Here is a 12,127-nt window from a genome sequence, read left to right as displayed (position 1 = left end):
GTGGGCAATGTGAGGCATAAAAGATGGTGCAGATTAATAGGCCCTTGATCAATAACAAGTCATTTAGGGGGCTCTTTTGCCAGCCAAATCATTATGTTGAAATTTTGTTGTGCACGTTAGATTTAGATATAGTGCACCATGCTGTGTGGTTTGGAGTTCAGACTGCTAACCATCTAGATGGTGCTCCATTCCAGAAGAATGTAAATTTTCTTTTTCAAATAGTTGTATTTATGTAGTTTATAAGCATCACTATTCGCCTGACTGATGACAGATAAATTAGAATTTACCCTTCTTATAAGAGAAAGGAAGAAAGGCTGCACACATTATGATTATCCTAGTTCAAATACCTGAAGATGCTGATGCACCCCCCAAGACTTGAAGCCCGAACCTCTAAGCTAAATTGACAGGTGTGACCACTTAGGCAACCCCAATTCACAATAGGATCTGAGCTCCTAGTATCTTATTATAGATCATTAGTTTATCTTATTATAGATCATTAGTCCTCTCAAGCTTGATTAAATCCAGTGATTTTTCTTCAGCGAGCTCTTTTGAAGTTCAGTTGACTTGAAAAGCTTATATTGTCTTGATTTTATTTACTCAAATCATAAATCAAATATGATCCCAAATGGGTTCATACTAAATGGGTTCATACTTTCTAGCAAGCTTGTGTCCAAGGAATTAGGAAACAGAAAGGTACTGCATAACTTTCTAGCAAGCTTGTGTCCAAGGAATTAGGAAACATTTTTTCGGTAGTCCAGTGCAGCCAGACAGATCATAAATCAAAATATGATGCCAAATGGGTTCATACTAAAGCACTGCATCTATGAATTACAATGTATCTCAATGCGTAATCAACAGTTGGTGCTGTATTGGGCCTTCAAATAGTTCAATGAATACCAGACCTACCTAGGCCATGCACAATTTCTGTACCTTAAAGAAATTGAGAGCTAAAAAAAAGGAAAAGCAATCCACAATTTCTGTACCTTAAAAAAATTGGGAACTAAAAAAACAAACAACTTTCGTTGTTCAAGAAAACAATCATGCCATTACAGAAGCCACATGCAAGAGAAGCATAATTGAATATTTGGTCAGAGAGATACAGTACCGTAAGATTACGTTCTGTAAAGAAAATATTAAAGCTATAGCAAAAAGAGTACTAATTTGGCACTTAAATCTTCCTTAAAAATCTAAAAACTTGTTCTGAGAAAACTGTATCTTCTAAATCTTAAAACTATGAAAGATATTATCCAGTCATTGACATTCAATTACTTTATTCTAGCCAATGGAGTAGACCCATAATGTATTGCCAACTGATGATACAAAACCTTTTTCAGAACATGTATATTCTTCACGCAACAGGAATAATTTTGCTTGAGATGATGAAATCATTCATGTAAGCTATTGAAGATGAGTGCAATGTCTTGTGGTTCACACAAGTCAATGGTTGGTGCAATTCCTGGTATGTCCTTGTCAAAAGATTTAATCACATCCTTTACCAACATAGTGTTTCAGTAGTCAAGGTCCTGGAAAATTAGAAACAGGCAATGTGATGATTACTGTAGATACCCCTTTCTTATATTAACAAAACAGAATCTAGAGCCAAGGAACCATTGACAAATTTTAATCCCAATTCACCATCCAACAATTTGGCAAAATCTTCAGTTGAAGAAGATAGATGGTGTCAAAGAGAATAAGGTTCATTTACCAAAAAAAAAAGAAGAGAGAATAAGGTTTATATACAGAATTTTATGCTTCCCCATATCCAAGAGCAGTTACTGGTGATCAAGGCTCATTCATCAGGCCCAGAATCAGAATCGGATGCGCCTTCCAGAAATGAGCCAAGAGATTTGCGTAATATGCTGAAAGATTTGTCATCCTGGATCACACTGACATAAAGTAGCATCATTGGAAAGTAGATTGTGGGAAAGTGGAATACATGCATAAACTTTGAAATTACATCACTAGAAAAAAGAATATGCAATCATTTCAACACGTCTATATGTCCAAAACAGAAAATCAAATATATTGAGCAGATTCTTTCTGAAAATAATGTATTAGATTAAAAATCTACAGTTGAATCTTTTCCCCTTTTTTTTTTCTCTTTCGAATTGATACATCTTTATACACAAGTTTTATATGGAAACCGCATTCGTATTTCTGGTATAGCATGCATAAGTGATTGTTAAACACCTAGGCATAATATATAAGAAAATTGGTATAACAATGCACGAGACTCCCGCTATTGTAGGGTCTCAGAAGGGTCAAACGTATGCAACCTTACTCCTATATATAGAAAGGCTGCGTTTCGATCCCATAACCTCAGGTCATAATAGAACAACTTTATTGTTGCACCATGGCTCACTCTTAGGATGAAAATTATAATACATCAAGATAATTTTGCAAATAAAACCAGATAAAACAAATAGATGATAGGAGAAAATCACAAATGACTGTCTGCTAACTTAAACATCCCATATTCATATACCTGCTTCTTCTTTTTCAGAGATTCTTCTGCTCTGGCAATCTTCTGAGCACAAGCCTTCTCAAGTTCAGACAGATTAGCCTTTTCCTTCCTCCCTGAAAACTCGAGAAGAAATCTAAAGCATTGAACATCTGCTGAGAGTAGGATGGATGGATTCCACGTAACTGGAAAAGAACATTGTTACTCACGCTATTGTTCGTAACGGGCATATAGTTTATCCTTTTCATCTTCATATTTGGAAAATAATTCTGCAGAATACGCCAAACTAATACATAATACTTTGAAATGAAAGAAAGGTATATAACTTGAGTTTTGTTGAATCATCAGGGAGAGAGAAAAATCTTAACCAGCATATCAGATTGGTAGATAATGCATTGCTAAAATAATAATGATAATAATAATAATTCCGGGCACCACAATATAATATCCTTAACTTTTTTGCTAGATTTCTGTCAAGAAAGGTACTGCCTCCTATGGAAAACAGGACCAGGAGACAAATACCAACTCATTTTGAATGCAAGCATATCATTTTACTGATGTCATTTTGATTCAATACTTGAGGACTGCATGGATCCCCAAAGATGCTTGAAAATTCAAAAAACAGATTAAAGAAATTGAAGAAGATGAATATAGATGAGAGCAATATGTGTCCTATTATGGGACAGACAAATATGTCCTCGGAGAGCTCTGGGGCGTACAAAAGGTACATTTATTAAGCTATAAGGTTTTAACTTTAAAAGAATTTTATCTTCAAAGTTAATAGGCAATTTTGTAGTCTAATGGATTTAGAACTATAGGTGTTCCCATTTTTTTTCTTTTTTTTTCTTTTTTTTGTTTGAGGGAAAGGAGGGCAGAGGCCACCATCTACTGAAAGAGACAACAGTGCCTCCAAATGAAGGTGAGGGAAGTTACCGGATCCAAAGCAAAATTCCGATAATGAAACAAAGGAGACAGCAAAAGCCAATCCTTCTCTTTCAAAACCTTCTCCTTGGGTTTACAGAACAATTTTTCAATGCAACACTTTCTACTCTTTTGCAAGAGACAAAACTTTGAAAAGGACAACATCGTAATAGTTGTTCATTTGCTAACAGAGAATATTGAAGCTTGCATAGAGATTCCAAAAGTGTTCAATGGAAGCTTTCAGATATTTTTTTTCTTTTTGAGAGAAATACAGTGAGAATGCCACCATTCAGATTTGAAACTGGGACCTTTCCCTAGTGCATGTGCTGAGGAGAGGGGTGCCAATCAGCAGATCCAGACACAGTTGGCCAGAGAATAATGTTACGCATACTGCAAATATAGTTAATCTAATAATCCACATTGCAATGAAAATGACATTGTTCAGGTGCCTCATCAATGAGGGGATTCGTGTTGGAAATAGATAAACTTAATTGTGCATTGATTCAAGAGATATTATTTAAGACATTTGTGTTTCCAAAAAGACCTTTTATCTTATCTATGAAAGTTACTTAGAATTCCTCATCATGAATGAAACCGAAGTGTTATTCATAAATATGACTCTTAGTATTTTGTATAGAGGTTACTTGAAGGGTTGTAAAATTCTCTTTATAAAGGGTTGTTATTTGAGTCATTTTGTAATGAAGAGAATTGAAGAAATCTAATATAGAGAAAAGTCCTCTTCATTCCTTAGTGAAAAATACTACAATATTCTTCTTCTCCATCCACCTCTTCAAAGTGGTATCAGAGCTAGATCATGGCTACCGGAGTGCTTTCCATTCCTCATCTTACCAATACCAACTATGAGAATTGGAGTATCCAAATGAAGGCGTTGCTTGGATCTCAAGATATTTGGGACATCGTCGAAAGAGGCTATGTAGAAGCCGAAGATAGAGATATTCTTAAGGCGCAACAACGAGAGACTTTGAAGAAAGACAAGAAGGCTCTCTACTTCATCTACCAAGGCCTAGATGAGGCCGCTTTTGAGAAGGTTGCTAGTGCTACCAATTCCAAGCAAGCATGGGAGATTTTACAAAATTCTTACAAAGGTGTAGAAAAGGTGAAGAAGGTTCGCCTCCAAAGCTTGAGAGGCGAGTTTGAAGCTTTGCAAATGAAGGAGTCCGAAGTTGTGTCGGACTATTTCACAAGGGTGTTGACCGTTGTGAACCAATTGAGGAGGAACGGCGAGACACTTGATGATAATCGGGTCGTGGAAAAAATTCTACGATCCTTGGACCACAAATTTGATTATGTTGTGGCGGCCATTGAAGAGTCCAAAGACTTGGACACTATGATGGTAGATCAGCTTATGGGTTCACTTCAAGCCCATGAGCAAAGAATACTAAAGAGAAGACAAGAGCCATTGGAGCAAGTTCTACAAAGCAAGCTCTCCATCAATAACAAAAAGGAGTCAAGAGGCGAAAGTAGCCAAAGAGGCCGTGGTCGTGGCCGAGGACGTGTTCATGGTAGAGGTTGAGGTGGATCTTATGGTCGTGGTAGAGGCCGTGGTGACCACAACAATATTGAGGAAGGCAACCAAAATCGTGGAGGAAGAGGACAAAGAGGTAGAGGCCGAAGGTATGACAAGGGTCAAGTTCAATGTTACAATTGCAACAAATTTGGGCATTATTCTTTTGAGTGCTACTCTAATCAATCTAGTCAAGTTCATGAGAAAGCCAATTATGTTAAAAAAGAAGATGATGGAGATGACGTGCTTCTACTAGCACGAAAAGGAGGAGATGCTATCAATCAAAATATGTGGTACTTGGACTCCGTTGCAAGTAACCACATGTCGGGGCACAAAGAAATTTTCATGGAGCTTGATGAATCGGTGAATGGCCATGTCTCATTTGGAGATGCTTCCAAGGTAATGGTGAAGGCATTGGTAAGATACTTATTCAACTCAAAGATGGAAGCCAACAGTTTATTTCCAATGTCTATTATGTGCCTGATATGAAAACCAATATTCTTAGTATTGGGCTGTGAGATACGGGCTGAAGTCGGCAGCCCAAGCCGACTTCAGCCCCTTCTTCTTTTTTGGAAGGGGCCAGAGCAGGGGATCGCAGACGCGATCCCCTCCGGCTTCTTCGGGCGCAGCGAGGGCGGGGCACCGCGGGCGTTACGCGGCAGCCCCGCGGTCATTCCGCGACCACCCCACGGCCGCACGAGCGGCCGTTGATTTCGCCCCACCGAGCTGTAGAAATAGGGTTATAAACCCCCCCTTTCTTGCCCTAGAGCACCACCGAGCCCTCTCTTCTCCTTCTCCTCCCTCTTCTTCCTCTGCTCTTGCCTCCCAAGTGGCTGGTGGGCTGCCGGATTCACCACCATCACCACCCGTGCCCTCCCCTGTTTTGGGATCCACTTCCCTTTCGGAAAGCGTCGCCGTCGCCACCGCTTGATCGCCGGATTGAGCAGCCTCGACCGAGATCCCAATGCCTCTGCCACCGCCGGTAAGCCCTCCTCTTTTGCCCTTGATTCCATGCCAAATAGAAAGCAATGTCTTCCTCCCTCTGTTTTGGCCCCATCAACCGAGAGCGTTCTCGGTTGATCTTGACCCCGGCCACCGCAACGGCCGCCGGCCGCCACTGCGGTCGGCTGGCCGTCGACCGAGGAGTGGCCTCCGGCCAGCCCGCCACCCCCTTCCTCTTCCGCTCTCCCTCTCAGTCTTCGCCTACCGTAGGGGGGTTGGGGAGGAAGAAGGCCCTACGGGCCGAACAGGGCCAAGCATGGGCCCTGTTCACCGTGGGCCCGACCTGGGCCCGGTTCACTGTGGGCCCAACTTGGGCTCGGTTAAAAAAAAAAAATCCGAAATCCAGTTCAGACCCGAAATTCGAAATCCGGAATCCGAAACTTGAAACCCATAACCCGAAATCCGAACCCATTTGGCCAATAAATAAAATTTTGTAGTTAAGCCCTTGATAGTATATTATTGCACAAAAGAGCCTTCTGTAATTTATGTTTGATCCCTAAGAAAGATTTATTACATAAAGGTCCCGAACTATATTTATTTAGTCCATTCAAGCTTTATAGAATAGTATTCTGTAATTAAATATTAGTCCCTGCAAAGGCTTTTATTACATAAATGAACAAATTAGAGGCCAACTTTGGGAGGGCCCTATTACGCCGAGTCTATAAGGGCCCATCGGGCCATATCCGATGAGGGCCCTATCGGGCCATGCCCACTGTGGGCCAACTCTGAGCCCTGTTGAGCCGTGTCCAGTAGTATTACTTTTGGTTTTGCTTAGCTCTGAAATTTACAAAGAAATTAATTAAATGTTAACAGGTGAACCTGATCCGCCTACCTGAAGTAGGAATTAAGCGAGAAGAGGTAAGCAACTTAATACTTCAAGTGTGATTTCTGAATTATTTAATAAACTGATTATGTTTTGATATATGTTTTACATTCAGTAAAATGGGTCAGACATGTTAAATTTTATTTGAAAATCATGTTATATGCTTTGAAATCCATGAAATATATTTATATATATATATATATATATGCATTCTCAGCATGGCTATGATCTGTTCTGTTCTGTTCCGGCCCCGCCAATGGGGATTATACGTTGGACCTGTCGACTTGTAATCTGTGAGGAACCGGTTTCGACACCGTACCACCGGTGATTAGAATAGTGGTATTTGGACACCGTACCACCGGTGATTAGAATAGTGGTATTTGGACACCGTACCACCGGTGCATAATAATAGTGGTGTTTGGCACCTTGTGCAACCCATGCCACTGGGTTACGTGGCCGTAGCCTATTATGTTGAGATTCTGGTATAAGAGTTTTTGGAAAAATGATAATAAGTTTTGAAAACAACAAATGATGTTATTTATGATTTATTCCAGACATTATCCTGTATTTTGATCTGATATGCTCTGACCCCACTCTGGGGTATTTTGTTGCTTACTGGGCTAGTGTAGCTCATTATTCTGTTTTCTTCATTTTTCAGATCCAGAGGCTTGATCACACGGGATTGGGGAGTGCGTTAGGGTTTCCGATGATTCTTCAGTTATTGACATTTTAGTTAGTTTAGTTTGGACATTTGAATTATGTTGGCATATGCTATTTTGAAATTTTGTAAGTCTGCTTTTGAACAATTTAAATAATTATGTCAGTTTTGAATATTTGTATCTGCTTTGATATGATCCGATGCCTAGCACGCCTGTGCGGCCCGCCGTGCGGGCGTGCGGCGTCTGCCGCGCCTCGGGCTCGGGGCGTGACAGAATATGTGAGGACCCGTGCGGGCGTGTGTTTAGTCCCACATCGGTTATTCGCTGGGTAGATCTTGGGTACTTATACAGGATCAAGGAACCCAAATAATATCTTTCGGCTAGCCATTTTGGGTGAGATTCTGGGTTGTTACAAATGGTATCAGAGCCGAGGACGGCTCTTGTCCGATGGTGGAAAGGGTGTGAGGCCCAATAGTCCCACATCGGAAAGACTCATTCCAGAGCCTGGGCATATGAGGCAGGTGTCTCCAAATCCTGCAGATGCGTTTTGGGTGGAAAACAAAACCGGGGAGGGGTGAAGGACGCTTGCGTGAAGCCCCAGAACCGGACAATATCTGGCAGGGGAGCCCCGTGTTCCCCCCTCATGTGGCCCCCACGTAGGCACTAGGTGCCTCACGTGCCTCGCAGAGGCGGGGGCGTGACATTTGGTATCAGAGCGGACCCGGCACATAACTTATGTGGACTAGGGGACACTGCAGCACGGATCCATTGGGGTTGACCACAGATCGATCGTGGTGTTTGTGATTAAATTTGAATGGATTTGAACCCTTAGCCTGACGAGGACGTCAGGGCTTGAACGGGGGGAGTATGTGAGGACCCGTGCGGGCGTGTGTTTAGTCCCACATCAGTTATTCGCTGGGTAGATCTTGGGTACTTATACAGGATCAAGGAACCCAAATAATATCTTTCGGCTAGCCATTTTGGGTGAGATTCTGGGTTGTTACATGGGCAACTCTTGGAGAGAGGATTTGATATGCAACTAAAGGAAGGAAGCTTCTATCTAAGGAAACAAAATAAATTGATTGCTCATGTTTCTATGTCAAATAACTGCATGTTTGTATTAAACATAAATCATATTGTTGCTAAATGTCTAAGTGCATGTATGAAGGATGTATCTTGGCTTTGGCATTTGCGGTTCGGACATGTAAACTTCGGTGCTCTAAAGCTTCTTTCAAGTAAAAGAATGGTGAAGGGGCTGCCTTATATTGATGTCCCTAATAATATATGTGAGGGGTGTGTTCTTGGCAAACACTCAAGGAGGAGCTTTCCAAAGAAGTCTCACAACAAAGCAAAAACACCACTTCAACTTATCCACACCGACATTTGCGGACCAATCACTCCAAGCTCATTTGGAGGTCGTCGCTATTTTCTAACTTTTATTGATGATTTCAGCAGGAAAACATGGGTGTATCTCTTGAAGGAGAAGTCAAAAGCATTTCAAGCTTTCAAGGAGTTTAAAACTTTGGTGGAGAATCAAAGTGGCTATACTATTAAGGCGTTGCGGTCAGATCGTGGAGGAGAATTCACATCCAAGGAGTTTGAAGCTTTTTGCAAAACTCATGGTATTTGGAGACCCTTGACCGCTCCATACTCACCTCAACAAAATGGCGTCGCGGAAAGAAAAAATCGGACTATACTTGACATGGTCCGAAGCATGCTTAAAACAAAGGAGTTGTCGAAGGAGTTTTGGGGCGAGGCTGTCAATTGTGCGGTCTATTTGCTTAATAGATGCCCCACAAAGAACTTGGAAGAAGTAACACCACAAGAAGCATGGAGTGGATACAAGCCTGATATCTCTCATTTGAAGGTGTTTGGGTGCATAGCTTATGCACATATTCCGGATCAAAGGAGAAGCAAGTTAGATGATAAAAGCTTACCATGCATCTTCATCGGGTACAATGCAAGATCCAAAGCTTATAAACTTTATGAACCAAAGGAGAAGAAAGTCATTGTAAGCCGAGATGTGGAGTTTCAAGAAGACGGCGTTTGGAATTGGAACACTAATGTGGTGATGATACAAGATGAAGAGCAGATCAAGGGGCAAATTAGAGTTCCAACACCACCTTTGTAATAACCGGCCCAAAATGGACCAATCGGGCCGAAGCCGGCGGACCCCACCGATTTTAGCTCATGGCTGAAGAAGAGACCAAGACAGGGATCGCAACGCGATCCTCTGGTCTTCTTCCTTGGGGTAACGGAGGCGAGAATGTAGCGGAAATGTCGTGGCCTCTTGAATGGCCTCCGATCCCGCTCAACCGCCGCGAGCATCACGGCGGTGAACGAGCCACGGCCATTTTCTTCCTTCCCTGGGGAGGGCTACAAAAGCCCCCAATAGCTCATCCGATCCGAGAAGCCCCTCCTCCCTATTTTCTCCTTGCCCTCGAACTAGGATGTTGCCAGATCTGGACACTCCGGCAGCCTGATGTTTGCCACCGTCCTCGCTCATGCTGGGTTCTACCTCCGGTATCCTCCACCGGCGCCTCTCCTCGTCGGACTTCACCACCCGCGCCCCTGCTCTCATTAGTGAGGTAAGATCCATCCATTCCTCCTTTTCTTTACTGCCTTTCCTCCTCTCGATCCACTCGGGAGGATAGATCAAATAGAAGAAGAAAGAAAGAAAGAAAGAAAGAAAGAAGAAAGGGAAGGTGGAGACTCACCGTGGGCGCCGGCCGCAGGCACGACCATGCTTCTGCAGGCGCCTGCCGCCGGCCGCATGCCATGGCCACGGGCTGCGAGCGCGGCCCCAGGAGCGGCTGTGGCCACGGGCGCCGCAGGCACTGCGGGTGCCGTTGGCCCGCCGGGGGTGCCGCCGGCCGCTGCCCGTTCCTCCCGAGCATTCCGACGAGCTCGCCCTCCTCCCTTCACGAGCGAAGAAAGAACAAGAAAGGGAGGAGGAGAAGAAGTCGGGAGAAGAGAAGAGGAGGAGAAGAAAAAAAAAGAAAGAAGAAAGAAGGAGAAGAAGTTTCGGGAAGGAAAAAATAAAAAAAAAAGAAGGAAAAGAAAAGAAAAGAAAAAGAAAAGAAAAAAAAAGAAAATACGTAAATAAATAGTGAATAAGTAGGATTTTAGTCCAAATTATCCGGTTGGGACTTGAGATTTATTCAGGTCTATGTTAGAGTTTTAATTTAATAATGCATCTAGAACTGTTTGATAGGTACAGAGAATTTGACGGACGAGATTAGGATTGTGTGGGCGAATTGAGGTAAGTAACCCTGGCACTGATCTTATTAATTTAAAAATTACTGTTTAATTGTAAGAATAAAATAATAAAAAAATATATTTGTTATGATGTATTTTCTTAAAAGTAGGATCAAGCATATGATTCATAAGTTTGATTAAATTGCATCCTTCATAAATATTTTAGTATAAATTATGGTTATGATAAATTGCATGAAAATGAGATTTGTGGCATGATTATGAATTTTATACATTACGATGAATTATGGTTATGATAAATCGCATGAAAATGAGATTTGTGGCATGATCATGAATTTTATACATTACGATGCCATTTGTCATTTTCCAACCTATGTATGAAAGTATGACTAATGAAAAAGAATAATGATTTATGAACTCTCAGATAGCTATGCCCACCTCTAGAAATAGAGGTCAGTCGACCCCCCCTGGAGCTAGCATCCAACGAATATGGCCCTCTGCCAACGGGTTAAAGTTGGTAACGAATATGAACAAGTTATAAAACTCGTCGACTACGAATACGAGCCCTGTCACGGGATTATAGTGACCATAGCAGCACATCCGTCTGAGAGTAAGATTTATAAAGTATGGATGAATGGCAATATTTTTATATGACTTGCATTATCATGTTTATGAACTTGCATGGTTGGAGCATACATTGGTTTATGACCCGATTTGAATATATCATCTCTGAAATGCTTTATTTTGCTATAACTGTTATATTCTTCAAATGATGCATTGGCATGAGAAAGATTATGCTTGATCTAATAAGATAGTACATGGTTACTTACTGAGCCGCAAGCTCATACCCCTCCTGTTGTTTTTTTTTATTTCAGATAATTAAGGCGATTAAGAGCGGGAAAGAGTAAATGAAAATTGGAGTTGAAGCATAGTTACAGGGATTCTTAGAAGTATCTATGTTAATAAGTTTGGGTTGTAATATTGCAAACTCAAGTATTTGATTTAGATGCTCTGTACTTGCTTTTTTATGATTAGTAAATAAATTTGATCAGATTTGGTCTTATTTCATGAAATAAAATTGTTATCATGGGCTTCGTGCTATTATGGGAAGCAACCTACAATAGCACGGCCGTGTCATAAACCGGATTTGGGGCGCATAATATAAATAAAAAAAAAATCATGTCCGGATTCGGGGCGTGACAACCTTCATCTCCTACTTCATCGGTTGAAGATGTTTCAACACCATTAAAGACAAGAAGCATTCAAGATTTATATGAGGTGACAACTCCCTTAAATCTTATTTGTCTTTTTGCTAATGAAGAAATAATTTCTTTTGAAGATGCTATCAAAGATAAGAAGTGGTGGAAAGCCATGAATGAAGAGATAGAAGCCATAGAAAAAAATGAGACATGGGAGCTTACTTCTCTACCAAGTGGGCTTGAACCAATTGGAGTAAAGTGGGTTTACAAAGTCAAAAGAAATCCACAAGGTGAAGTGGAGAAATACAAAGCACGGCTTGT

This window comes from Phoenix dactylifera, chromosome 12 (genome assembly GCF_009389715.1).
Source record: "Phoenix dactylifera cultivar Barhee BC4 chromosome 12, palm_55x_up_171113_PBpolish2nd_filt_p, whole genome shotgun sequence".
NCBI classification, from domain to species: Eukaryota; Viridiplantae; Streptophyta; class Magnoliopsida; order Arecales; family Arecaceae; genus Phoenix; species Phoenix dactylifera.
Note: the sequence above shows the minus strand (reverse complement) of the source record.